Raw genomic sequence first — 14,500 nt, forward strand, 5'->3', positions numbered from 1 at the left:
GTAGTCACCCTCATCTATTCATCCTTGTGTCATGTAGTCACCCTCATCTATTCATCCTTGTGTCATGTCGTCACCCTCATCTATTCATCCTTGTGTCATGTAAGTCGCTCTGGATAAGAGCGTCTGCTAAATGACTTAAATGTAAATGTAAAATGTAATGTAGTCAGCCTCATCTATTCATCCTTGTGTCATGTAGTCAGCCTCATCTATTCATCCTTGTGTCATGTAGTCACCCTCATCTATTCATCCTTGTGTCATGTAGTCACCCTCATCTATTCATCCTTGTGTCATGTAGTCAGCCTCATCTATGCATCCTTGTGTCATGTAGTCAGCCTCATCTATTCATCCTTGTGTCATGTAGTCAGCCTCACCTATTCATCCTTGTGTCATGTAGTCACCCTCATCTATTCATCCTTGTGTCATGTAGTCACCCTCATCTATTCATCCTTGTGTCATGTAGTCACCCTCATCTATTCATCCTTGTGTCATGTAGTCACCCTCATCTATTCATCCTTGTGTCATGTAGTCACCCTCATCTATTCATCCTTGTGTCATGTAGTCACCCTCATCTATTCATCCTTGTGTCATGTAGTCACCCTCATCTATTCATCCTTGTGTCATGTAGTCAGCCTCATCTATTCATCCTTTCCTTGTGTCATGTAGTCAGCCTCATCTTCATCCTTGTGTCATGTAGTCACCCTCATCTATTCATCCTTGTGTCATGTAGTCACCCTCATCTATTCATCCTTGTGTAGTCATCATTTTTCTGTTTTACCATCCTGTTTCTTTATGCCATGTCGATGTCACACTGATGTCACATGCTGACTGGCTGCCATGCCCAGCTTGCTGGGGAAAACCCCAAAATGTATCCTTCTGTTTAACTTTTGTTTTACTTCACAAGGTGTGACACACTTCACTGTGAAACAGTAGTATAACGGGAGTGATTTTCCCACCATGCTAATTCCCAGTGTCTTTGTTCCTTAACTTTTGTTACTTTAACGTAGCGTTAAATATTTGAATTTCAAGTGTTTCTTGAGTGTTTGGCACAAACGCATACAAAACACATCACAGTGTGTGTGATCAAGGAAACTGGCAAACCGGAGACAATTCTCCTCGTCTCTAGATTACTCTCCTCTGGTGGCATTTCCCTGTCTGTTTGAAAATACAGCTGTATGGAGTGTGGCACTAATGTTGTTTGTTGGGTGTTGAATGATTGACAGCCTGTTGTCATTGGGTTGTGGGTGACTTAAGGAGAGGCAGAGTCTGGTCAGTGGCCATGGTGGCATGTTTGGTCATAATGACATTAAAAAAATCACTATTCCATCATCTTGTTTCTCTAATCTCATTAGCCAGATTTTCCTGCAGAGCTATTGTTGGTTTAGGTTTTTGGGGGAAATGAAACTCTTTCATGGAGTTTACAGGTTCTTGACAACCTTTCAGGGAGTTTACAGGTTCTTGACAACCTTTCAGGGAGTTTACAGGTTCTTGACAACCTTTCAGGGAGTTTACAGGTTCTTGACAACCTTTCAGGGAGTTTACAGGTTCTTGACAACCTTTCAGGGAGTTTACAGGTTCTTGACAACCTTTCAGGGAGTTTACAGGTTCTTGACAACCTTTCAGGGAGTTTACAGGTTCTTGACAACCTTTCAGGGAGTTTACAGGTTCTTGACAACCTTTCAGGGAGTTTACAGGTTCTTGACAACCTTTCAGGAGTTTACAGGTTCTTGACAACCTTTCAGGGAGTTTACAGGTTCTTGACAACCTTTCAGGGAGTTTACAGGTTCTTGACAACCTTTCAGGGAGTTTACAGGTTCTTGACAACCTTTCAGGGAGTTTACAGGTTCTTGACAACCTTTCAGGAGTTTACAGGTTCTTGACAACCTTTCAGGGAGTTTACAGGTTCTTGACAACCTTTCAGGGAGTTTACAGGTTCTTGACAACCTTTCAGGGAGTTTACAGGTTCTTGACAACCTTTCAGGGAGTTTACAGGTTCTTGACAACCTTTCAGGGAGTTTACAGGTTCTTGACAACCTTTCAGGGAGTTTACAGGTTCTTGACAACCTTTCAGGGAGTTTACAGGTTCTTGACAACCTTTCAGGGAGTTTACAGGTTCTTGACAACCTTTCAGGGAGTTTACAGGTTCTTGACAACCTTTCAGGGAGTTTACAGGTTCTTGACAACCTTTCAGGGAGTTTACAGGTTCTTGACAACCTTTCAGGGAGTTTACAGGTTCTTGACAACCTTTCAGGGAGTTTACAGGTTCTTGACAACCTTTCAGGGCGTTTACAGGTTCTTGACAACCTTTCAGGGAGTTTACAGGTTCTTGACAATCTTACAACTCAGAACAGCAAGTCATGAGAGACAAGGTTCTCTATGGTGAATCTCCTCAGTAACCTCCCACTGGGGGCTCACTGGTGGAATCAATGTTTCCAACATTTCAATGAAATTACGTTGAACCAACATGGAATAGACATTGAATTGACGTTTGTCAGAGACACCTATTCAGTTCCCATATCGTGTGAACTTGTTCAAATTATCTGATACATATTTGTTTTGGTCATAGATGTTATCCCAGATACACTGTTTGCAATGTAAATGAGTTGGCACTTTCCATAGAAATAGACCACTACTGTCCACTTCTATGACACACACTTGTAAGTTCCCATATCCCAAGTCAGATCTGGGCCACCTCAGGGGAGCGGAGGAGGCATTGAACTGGCACAGATGCCCCTTAGCAGCCACACAACCCTTCAACACTGTGGAGCGTTCACTACTTCCTCCGTCCTTCCATCCCTGGCCAAATTGTCTTCCACCCGGTGATCTCTATTCTCTAAGGACTTTCTAAGGACTGGGTTGGGCACCATATTTTGCATAACGTGGGTACATGATAAGACACGCTGATTTGCATCTATAGATGCGTGCACATCCCTGTGGCAGTGTGTCTGTGCAGGAAGGCCACATTTGCATAGTTTAGCTGTCATTACAATATGACAGAGGAGGGAGAGACAGATGTGTGACGGACAGGCGGAGGGAGGGATGGAGGAAGATGTATTTATGTGAAGCGGGGCTCAGGGATTTGGCTCCCATGGGCGCCATGGTTGGAGGAGGTATATTTTTAGCACCCTGAAAATATGAGAACAAAAAAAAAACATGGAGAGCAGGGGTGGCGGGCTTCGGCTGCGGCAGTGTGAAATACTGAAAAACAATAGTGACACTGTTAATAAATGGTTAACGCTGAAGAACAGATGGAGGTTGTGGTGTGTGTGTGATGGAGAACAATGGACATATTATTCATGTTCTGCCTGGAACTGTACAGCGTTTACTCTTTGTTCACTGTGTCTGGTATCTCTGTATGAAGCAGCTGCCCGTTGGAGGGAGAAGACAGGCTTATCGGTGGGATCTGGGCCTGGTGGTGGCTATGTTGGACCGGCCACATAGTTAAACCAGCTACACTTAGTCTGTCTGGCTGCTACCTCCAAGTCATCATGGGGTGCTGTATTCACTCGCACGTACGCACACACACATACAATCTGCAATGTTTCAGTCTGCCGGTGTAGACTCCTTCACCTTCATGGAAGGACTCCCCCCCACACACACACACACACACACACACACACACACACACACACACACATTGTTTATATTACAACCCCAGGGAGCACCAACACAAACTTCTGCATGCAATAAGGGACACAGCTGATTGGAAACTAGTCAGTGCACAGCATCAGTGTCGGTATTAGCAATTCTATATGATACACCACTGAAGCTGTGACATGAGAGGAAGAGATTGATCAATGTCACTTTCCAAAGCCTTGAAACTGTCCACAGCTGACCAACCCTGGTCTTACCAGTTCTCCTGTTATTACCAATCAGAGGACCTGGTGATATTGTGTATGGATGTTCTCTTTCTCTGACGTGTGTGTGTGTGACAATGTTTCCCTGGCGGATTTTTGTTTTTCAACAGATGTGGCATAGTTAGCGTGAAAGTCAATAAATTAGGCATGTCAGCAAAATAAATGAAATGTTGATTGGGAAGTTAGCCTAGCCAGCTTTCTATTTTTGTAGTAATCATGGCCAAATTCCGCCCAGGCACGCCCTGCACGTGCCCAGGGGCCCTGACCTCCAGATTTTGTTAGTCACTCTCATTCGGATATCATGGGAATGGGAATTAATTGTTTGGTCCCCACAAGGATTGTTAAACGTGTGTGTACATATCAATCTACTACTGTATTTGTGTGTAACTATACAGCCTGTGCTTACGCTCCTTGCTTCTATCTTCTTCCCCCCAGCCCCCCCCCACCACCAACCCCACAACACGTCACCTGATCTTTGTTGCTCTTGTTCAGTCGCCGTGACTCGCTTTCATCTTCTTCCTCTCCCCGTGATGTCATCGGCGCTGGGCTCCATGGCAACAGGCAGAGATATTCCTTTAGACAGGCATTACCTTCAGCTCAGTGGAGAAGAGACGTGTTATATATAGCTCCTGATGTTTCTATGTGTTAGACAATGATGGGACGTAACGCCATCTTTCATCACCAAGCTGTTTTCTGCCTATGGGACATTTGGTCTTTGTGACGAGGCGGTCATGTGACTCTACGGGGCCAATTGAAGAATGACGCCGACCCAAGATTTAGTAAAAATATATATTTTTATTATCAATGACAACACGTCTCCTCAAGTAGAGTGCATGCATTGAGCCAAGAAAAGCGCTTGAGGTAATCGTCACAACTGCATTGAGCAATGCTATCATTTCCAGCTTTTTAATTCTGCTTTTCTTTTCCAGTTCTTTTTATAGTTTGTTTTATAGTTCTCTCATTCATTCATTCTTCCCTGTCCTTGACTGCTCTGTGATAATGCTTCATTTAGTTTGACACAGACACACCAACAGATTCACTGATCACTTCTCCACTGCAGTGTGCCTAAATCTAGTAACACGTGTGTACTACACTATGCCGCCACCACCACCACCACATCAAATCCATAGCACAGCGTGTGTGGGGGGTGGGGTGAAGAACCCATCTTCTCCACAGGCCTCGGTGCAGGGAGAGCCCAGGGATCCAGATGTGTTAGGAACAGTTACAGCTCTTACAGCTCTAACACCCCATCCACTCCTTTCTGCAGCCTGAACAATAGTGCTCTCTCTGTGCCTTGATGTGAAATGCCTGGGATTAAACAGCCTTTGTAGACTCTTAACATTCCTGTGTGCCCACTGCCTGGGTCCAGTCACATGAGCTGGCTGGGGTAGGGTGGTGGTCATGGAGGGTTGAATGGTTACCCACTTCCAGACAGGAGTTTGTGCACATGAGGCTGACGCAAAGGCTTATGGGAGATGAAGTTCGGAGCCAGGCGGTGTAGGTAGGCCTACCACTATGGCTGCTCACTGGGCCACTGCTGAGGATCTCTCAAGCTCCCGCTGTCTGTGGGCGGGCCTCTGCTGATTTCCTGTGAATGAATCATTCATTATGCAAAAGATTATGGCTCATGTACTTGTTATGTCCTACTTTAGGAAAATGGGGGCAATGGTGATGTCATGTATTTGTTTGTGTACTATCCTCATAGAAACTGTCCGCTTTGTAAGGAGGCTTGGGTCCTGGCTGGTGTAACCATAACTCTTAGGCTGTAGGCTACTGAAAGCCCTTTGGACTCAGGTTTCTCCTTCCAGACAGAGGGATGGGTTGTACTCAGACCAGAGCACCTACTTCAGCCAAGCTAAGTAGCCTAATAACCCACTGTATATATGGAATTCTTTCTCGGAACATTGCTTATGAAATTGCTTCTTCCAGTTACTGATAATGTCATGTCTTTCATATCATTAAAGGTGAAGACTGCTATTTTATCAAATCAATTCTCTGTAATTATTATTACGTGATTAAACTAATCGTGTAAATTTAATTAACTAGGAAGTCGGGGCACCATGGAAAATCTTCAGATTACGAAGTTATAATTTTCAGAATTTAACTCTTCAGATATTTTAATATCTGATCAATTAGTCTTCTATTAATAAATTATTTGTCGTAAATTGGTGGTTATCTGACCAAACTCAGCCTAAACTATGAATCATCCATACACCAATTGGCTCAGTCATTTATTTACTAATTAACTAAATAATCACAGAAATGCATAACAAACAGACAGTAGATATTGGGAAGATAGGGAAGATCCCCTAGTGGGCTAAACGGATATGACTGCTTGGTATACAAAGAAAAGGGGGTGTGGACCGATAGTGGGAAAGACCGAATGGATCACTACACACGGTAGATAATTATATTAATTGAAATGCTAATCCTTTGCACATGAACGCTCGCTCATTCGGGAATAACTGCAATCAATATATTTACGGCCATATGATGTTGTTGTCTTCTCTGTTGGAATCGTCGGTCCGTCTGCTGTAGAGTCAGTTCATCAGAGAGTCTCTGGATACTTCCCCAGAAGTCAATGTCTTTCATGGTTGTAGATCTATTGGCGGCTCCTGATAGTGTCTGTTGTAATGGATACGTCAGGCGTTGTTCTTAGCATAGATGTTTCGGCTGTTGTTGGTATTCCATCCTAGGTTTACATCATTTCTAGCTGCAGTCTAGTAATTAGTATCTAAGATTTGCTCATATTCTGTAGGGATCGATAGTCTCAGAGTCTAACCATTTCCAGCCGTGTAGCTATTGCCTATGGTTAGGTATGCAACAACCATTGCAACCTTAGCTTACACCGGAGTTTGCGTGGTCTGATGTGAATTTCCTCAGGAGTGGGTTTTATTCGTAACAATAGAAAAGGGCGGTTCCATGACGGCAGATCATGTCTGTGCTCACGGGGTGTGGCCGCTGAGTAGGTAAGCTTTACCGGGAATAAAATTATCTCAAATTAAAGGTTAACATCACATCATTTCACAAATAGTTTCATCTTTACTCATTCATTTTATACAAGACTTAGATGCAACCCCCATAGTTGAGAAATGTACACATTCAGAGATATAGTAACCAGAGTTCTGTAAGTTTCAGTGTATCACAGCGAACTTCGAACTTCCGGCGCCAACAGAGATGGCCGCCTCGCTTCACGTTCCTAGGACACTATGCAGTATTTTGTTTTGTTACGTGTTATTTCTTACATTGGTACCCCAGGTAATCTTAGGTATCATTACATACAGTCGGTAGGAACTACTGAATATAAGAGCAACGTCAACACACCATCATTACGGCCAGGAATATGACTTTCACGAAGCGGATCCTGTGTTCTGCCTTTCACTCAGGACAACGGATCGGATCCCCGCCGTCGACCCAAAACAACGACGTCGTAAAAGAGGCAAAAGAGGCAAAAGAAGCGGTCTTCTGGTCAGGCTCCGGAGGCGGGCACATCACGCATCACTCCCTAGCATACTACTCGCCAATGTCCAGTATCCCTCTTGACAACATGGTTGATGAATTCCGAGCAAAGGTAGCATTCCAGAGAGGCATCAGAGACTAACGTTCTTTCCTTCACGGAAACATGGCTCACTCGAGAGACGCTAATGGAGTCTGTGCAGCCAGCTGGTTTCTTCACGCATCACGCCGACAGAAACAAGCATCTTTCTGGTAAGAAGCGGGCGGGGGGGTATGCCTTATGATTAACGAGATATGGTGTGATCATAACAACATGCAGGAACTCAAGTCCTTCTGTTCACCTGACTTAGAATTCCTCACAATCAAATGTCGACTGCATTATCTACCAAGGGAATTCTCTTCGATTATAATCACAGCCATATATATTCCCACCCAAACAGACACATCGATGGCCCTGAACAAACTTTATTTGACTCTATGCAAACTGGAAACCACATATCCTGAGGCTGCATTCATTGTAGCTGGGGATTTTAACAAGGCTAATCTGAAAACAAGACTCCCTAAATTGTATCAGCATATCGACTGCGCAACCAGAGCTGGTAAAACCCACAACAACATTGACGAATATGCTGATTCGGTGAGTGAGTTCATTAGAAAGTGCATTGACGATGGCGTACCCATAGCAACGATTAAAACATTCCCAAACCAGAAACCATGGATTGAAGGCAGCATTCCCGTGAAACTGAAAGTGTGAACCACTGCTTTTAACCAGGGCAAGGTGACCAGAAACATGACCGAATACAAACATTTTAGCTATTCCCTCCGCAAGGCAATCAAACAAGCTAAGCATCACTATAGAGACAAAGTAGAGTCGCAATTCAATAGCTCAGACACAAGAGGTATGTGGCACGGTCTACAGTCAATCACGGATTACAAAAAGAAAACCAGCCCCATCACAGACCAGGATGTCTTGATCCCAGACAGACTAAATCACTTTTTTGCCCGCTTTGAGGACAATACAGTGCCACTGACACGGCCCGCAACCAAAACCTGAGGACTCTCCTTCACTGCAGCCGACGTGAGTAAAACATTTAAACGTGTTAACCCTCGCAAGGCTGCATGCCCAGACTGCAACCCCAGCCGCGTCCTCAGAGCATGCGCAGACCAGCTGGTTGATGTGTTTACGGACATATTCAATCAATCCCTATCCCAGTCTGCTGTTCCCACATGCTGCAAGAGGGCCACCATTGTCCCTGTTCCCAAGAAAGCTAAAGTAACTGAGCTAAACAACTACCACCCCGTAGCACTCACTTCCGTCATCATGAAGTGCTTTGAGAGACTAGTCAAGGACCATATCACCTCCACCCTACCTGACACCCTAGACCCACTCCAATTTGCTTACCGCCCAAATAGGTCCACAGACGACGCAATCGCAACCACACTGCACACCGCCCTAACCCATCTGGACAAGAGGAATACCTATGTGAGAATGTTGTTCATCGGTTACAGCTCAGCATTTAACACCATAGTACCCTCCAAACTTGTCATCAAGCTCGAGACCCTGGGTCTCGACCCCGCCCTGTGCAACTGGGTACTGGACTTCCTGACGGACCGCCCCCAGGTGGTGAGGGTAGGTAACAACATCTCCACCCCGCTGATCCTCAACAGTAGGGCCCCACAAGGGTGCGTTCTGAGCCCTCTCCTGTACTCCCTGTTCACCCACGACTGCGTGATCATGCACGCCTCCAACTCAATCATCAAGTTTGAGGACGACACTACAGTGGTAGGCTTGATTACCAACAACGACGAGACGGCCTACAGGGAGGAGGTGAGGGCCCTCAGTGTGATGTCAGGAAAATAACCTCACACTCAATGTCAACAAAACAAAGGAGATGTTCGTGGACTTCAGGAAACAGCAGAGGGAGCACCCCCCTATCCACATCGATGGGACAGTAGTGGAGAAGGTGGGAAGTTTTAAGTTCCTCTGTGTACACATCACGGACAAACTGAATTGGTCCACCCACACAGACAGTGTCTTGAAGAAGACGAAGCAGTGCCTCTTCAACCTCAGGAGGCTGAAGAAATTTGGATTGTCACCAAAAGCACTCACAAACTTCTACAGATGCACAATCGAGGGAATCCTGTCGGGCTGTATCACCTTCTGGTATGGCAACTACCCCGCCCACAACTGTAAGGCTCTCCAGAGGGTAGTGAGGTCTGCACAACGCATCACCGGGGGCAAACTACCTGCCCTCCAGGACACCTACACCACCCGATGTCACAGGAAGGCCATAAAGATCATCAAGGACAACAACCACCCGAGCCACTGCCTGTTCACCCCACTATCATCCAGAAGGCGATGTCAGTACAGGTGCATCAAAGCAGGGACCGAGAGACTGAAAAACAGCTTTTATCTCAAGGCCATCAGACTGTTAAACAGCCACCACTAACATTGAGTGGCTGCTGCCAACACACTGACTCAACTCCAGCCACTTTAATAATGGGAATCGATGGAAATTGATGTAAAATATATCACTAGCCACTTTAAACAATGCTACTTAATATATATGTTTACATACCCTACATTACTCATCTCATATACATTACTCATCTCATATGTATATGTATATACTGTACTCGGCACCATCTACTGCATCTTGCCTATGCCGTTCTGTACCATCACTCATTCATATCTTTATGTACATATTCTTTATCCCTTTACACTTGTGTGTATAAGGTAGTAGTTTTGGAATTGTTAGGTTAGATTACTCGTTGGTTACTACTGCATTGTCGGAACTAGCATCTAACATCTGCTAACCATGTGCATGTGACATATAAATTTGATTTGAGTTGTGCGTTTCCTGCCATCCATGAGGTAAACCTTTGTTCACTCTGTGGTCTCTCTCTCTCTGCATGACAATGGGGAGAGAGTCTCCACCAGGAATTTGTGGCCTGAGATAACAGAACCTGGGTGTAGGAGAGAGTGAGAGAGAGGGGGAAGCCACGATCTACACCCAGAAAGGGACACGTCATGACAATAGTCATGCACCCATCAGGAAACTCACTGTTAGAACTGCCAAATCCCAATGAATAGATGATGAATTGAAAAACTCCATGGCTGCGAAGGATGAGGCAAAGGGAATAGCAAATAAGTTTGGCAACACAGCAAGATTGGCAAACATACTATAAATTGAGAATTCATGTAACTATACAAAAATAAGAAGACGCTATACTATGGAACAAAGGTGAATGATAGTAAAAAGCTCTAGAGTACCTTAAATAAAACTCTAGGCAAAAAAAGCCTCATCCTTCATTGAGCAGATGGCTTGTTCATAACAAAACACTTTGATATTGCAACCACTTTTATTTTCTTGTTGATGAGCAAACAAATGCTGAGCCTTCATATTCATGTATTCCACTACCAACCTCAGTAATTCACCAGGTTGTAGGCAATAGGTGGTTTGTCCTGGTTCAAACAAATGGTTCAAACATTTGACCAATCAGCTTGTTACCGGTGCCTAGCAAGCTTTTGAAAAAATCATGTTTGACCAAATACAATGATATTGTACAGAAAAAAAACGTAATACTTTCAGCATGCTTATAGGGAAGGGAAATCAACATGCTTTGCACTGAAACAAATGACTGATGATTGGCTGAAAGAAATGTATAAGATTGTGGGAGCTGTTTTGTTAGACTTCGGTGCTGCTTTTGATATCATTGATCATAACCTACTGCTGGAAAAAACATAGGTGTTATGGATTTCCATCCTCTGTCTCATCATGGATGAGTTTCCGATCTAATAGAACAGTCTTTTATGGAAGCCAAAGAAATCAAATTGTATTTGTCACATTCACCGAATACAACAGGTGTAGAACTTATAGTGAAATGCTTACTTACAAGCACTTAATCAACAATGCAGTTCAAGAAATAGTTAGTCAAATATTTACTAAATAAACGAAGGAAATCAAATCAATCAAAAAGTAACACAATAAATGTACATAACAATAACAAGGCTATATACAGGGGGTACCGGTATCGAGTCGATGTGCGTGGGTAACGGTTAGTTGAGGTCATTTGTAAAAAGAATATGCATAGATAATAAACAGCAAGTAGCAGCAGTGTAAAAACAAAGGGGTGGGGGGGTGGGGTGCATTGTTTTCTGTTTTTACTAATAACCTTCCACTGACCTTGAATAAAACCTGTGTGTCTATGTATGCTGACAACTCAACAGTATACACGTCAGCTACAACAGTAAAATAAATTACCTATACCTTTAACATAGAACTACAGTCAGTTTTAAAATGTGTAACCAGCAATAGTGTTGTGACTTTACTTTCATTAATCTGATGACTGTTATTTATTTAATCAACTATGTTTAATTGTTACCCGATATAAATTAATCATGTAACAATTAACTTATTAGGATTTGTGGCACCACGAGAGTGTTTGTTTAAAGCGTTACCATCTCCCAAATTAAAAACTAAAGGTTTTTTCCTATCACATCCATAAAACAGTCAATGTATTAATCATTACCTCTTATCATATCATTTTGAACAGTCGTAACCTCATGCATCTGCAAAAACTCCAGCCTCACTCATGATTCAGTACTAAACAAATTGGTTTAATTATTTATTTACTAACTTAATACATGAGAAATAGGTCCCTAACTGACCGACAACATATGGCGGCTTGTTACAGAGAATGAAGAGGTGGGAAAAGAGAGAGAAAAAGGGACACTTATCATTGGTTCTCACAGTAATCATATACTTTGCATGTGATACGCCGCCTGTTTGGAGTAAAAAATCATGAATGTATTTACGTGTGAATGCCTTATTTCTGTCTGAACTAGCCCTCCTTAGGAAGGGTGATGGGTTGGCCTTTCAGCGTCACACTTGTAAGGCTCGGATTGTCCGAAAGGGTCCGGGCCCGTCTCTTCTACAGTTGTTCACTCTGGAAGATGCTCCTGGGAAGATAGCTAGCTAGCTAACCGTGTCGATGGTTCCCTCAGGGTGATGAGAGTAGCGTACTAAGGTGATTTGAGAAGAGTAGTAAAGTAGGATGATTTGAAGAGTAGGAGGATGGTCCCACTTAGATTCTCTTTTCTAGATATGTGACTCATGACCGCTAATCAGTCATACCAGTGATTGTCCGAACGGGGAGTTTTCTCCTCTCTCCACCTCGTGTTGATAGTGTTTGCACCACTTTACACCCGTAGCTGCAGCCCGACGATGTTCTAGTCTGGGAGGTGAGTTTATTTCCTTCACACTCTCCGCTTTTCTGGTCAAATGTTAATTTCTGTTACCAATCCTTTTATGCATCCTGGCTAAAGGGGATGGTTCCATCAGTCTGACTCGCTCTTTGACCTCACTCGGGGCGTGGCTACTTACTATGCACAGTTTATAGGAGATTGATTATCTTATACCTCCTAAAATTACATGAATATCTTAACAAATACTTTCATAATGTGTCTGATTTCATAGACAATGTTAAGGATGGAAACTTGTTAGATAAAGGGATATACTTTCCAAGTAACAGTATTTCCTTTATAACCTGTTCAATGACATCACAAAATAAAAACCAGTATGACATTAGTTGTCTATAGATCATTTCTGACCATTCAACACATTCATATGTTAGATATAATGTTCCAGTATTCACATTAAAACGTGTTAGAGTTTCGGTGGGAAGACTTAACAAAGACATTCCTTTGGTTAATACTGGCGGGGAAAACCCTAGGCACCCTCTCCTTTAATTTACAACAGGGTGTGAGCTGTGGAACCGGCAGCAGTTCCCTCCTCCCCTCTTCTGTGGGTGAGAGAGGGTCTGTTTATTGTCATCCATTGCCGAGCTGATCTGACCCATTCAGATCCTCACAGGACAGTCATGACAATAGGCTGGTGCTAAATAGCTCAAACTAAAAACATCATAATTGGGACAAATCTAACCTAAACCTCATCTAGATCTATTATTGAATAATGTGGTCATTGAGCAAGTTGAGGAGACTAAACTGCTGGGTGTAACCCTAGATAGCAAGCTGTCATGGTCAAAACGTATGGACTCAATGGTTGCTAAAATGGGAAGAGGTCTGTCCATAAGGCATTGCTCTGCTTTCTTGACATCTCAATCAACCAGACAGGTCCCACAGACCCTAGTTTTGTCGCACCTAGTCTACTGCCCAGTTGTGTGGCAAAGAAGGACATGTGCAAATTGCAGTTGGTCCACAACAGAGCAGCGGGTACTGCACTTAGATGTACACGGAGGGCGAATGTCAACATGCATGTCAAAGTTGAGGAGAAATTGACTACATCACTATTGGCCTTGTGCGAGGTGTTGATCGTACAGAACTGTCTGTTCAAGCAGTTGGCACACCGTTCAGACACTCATTGGTACCACACAAGACATGCAACCAGAGGTGTCTTTACAGTCCCCAGGTCAAGAGAAGAGGCTGGAAAATGCACAGTATTAAATAGAGCCATGACTACATGGAACTCTCTGCCACCCCAGGTAACTCAAACTAGCAATAAAACCAGATTCAAAAACATGACGGACACTGTGTATTATGTAATTTATTATGTAGTGATACGACTGTGATATGTGGTTGTCTCGCCTGGTTATCTTGAGATGAATGCACTAGCTATAGGTCACTCTGGATGGGAGCATCTTCTAAATGACTCAATTGTAATGTAAATGTGGCGCTAAGTATTTTATTTGTTTGATTCCTGTTTGGACCCCAGGAAGATTAGCCACTGCCTCGGCAGCTGCTAGTTGGGGATCCTAATGAATACTACTACCGGAAGGCTCCTTTAAAACGGGCCTAAAGACCTTTCTCTTTAGGGCAGCCTTCTGTTGATAGCTGTGCTCCTTGGTGTCCTTGTCCCGCGTAGCCTCCGCTGTCTTCTTTGCGTTGGTTACCCTGTCTAGATGTTTCCATCTTGTTTCCGTTTCTTTGACATTTTGTGCACTTTGAGACTATCCTCTGTAATGAAAATAACTTTACAAATGTAGTATATTATTGAAAACCTCTAATACTGTAAAGGAGGATAATGGAATTGCTACTGCAGCCAGATGTGTTCCAACACGTAGATCCTTAATTAATATTAATCCTCTATACATCATGAATAGATAAAGGGCCTGATGGCTGCATGGAGCCAGAGAGAAGCCCATCTATATTCAGAAGATAATTGGCCATT

The sequence above is a fragment of the Oncorhynchus gorbuscha genome, linkage group LG14 (genome assembly GCF_021184085.1).
Source record: "Oncorhynchus gorbuscha isolate QuinsamMale2020 ecotype Even-year linkage group LG14, OgorEven_v1.0, whole genome shotgun sequence".
Taxonomy (NCBI): domain Eukaryota; kingdom Metazoa; phylum Chordata; class Actinopteri; order Salmoniformes; family Salmonidae; genus Oncorhynchus; species Oncorhynchus gorbuscha.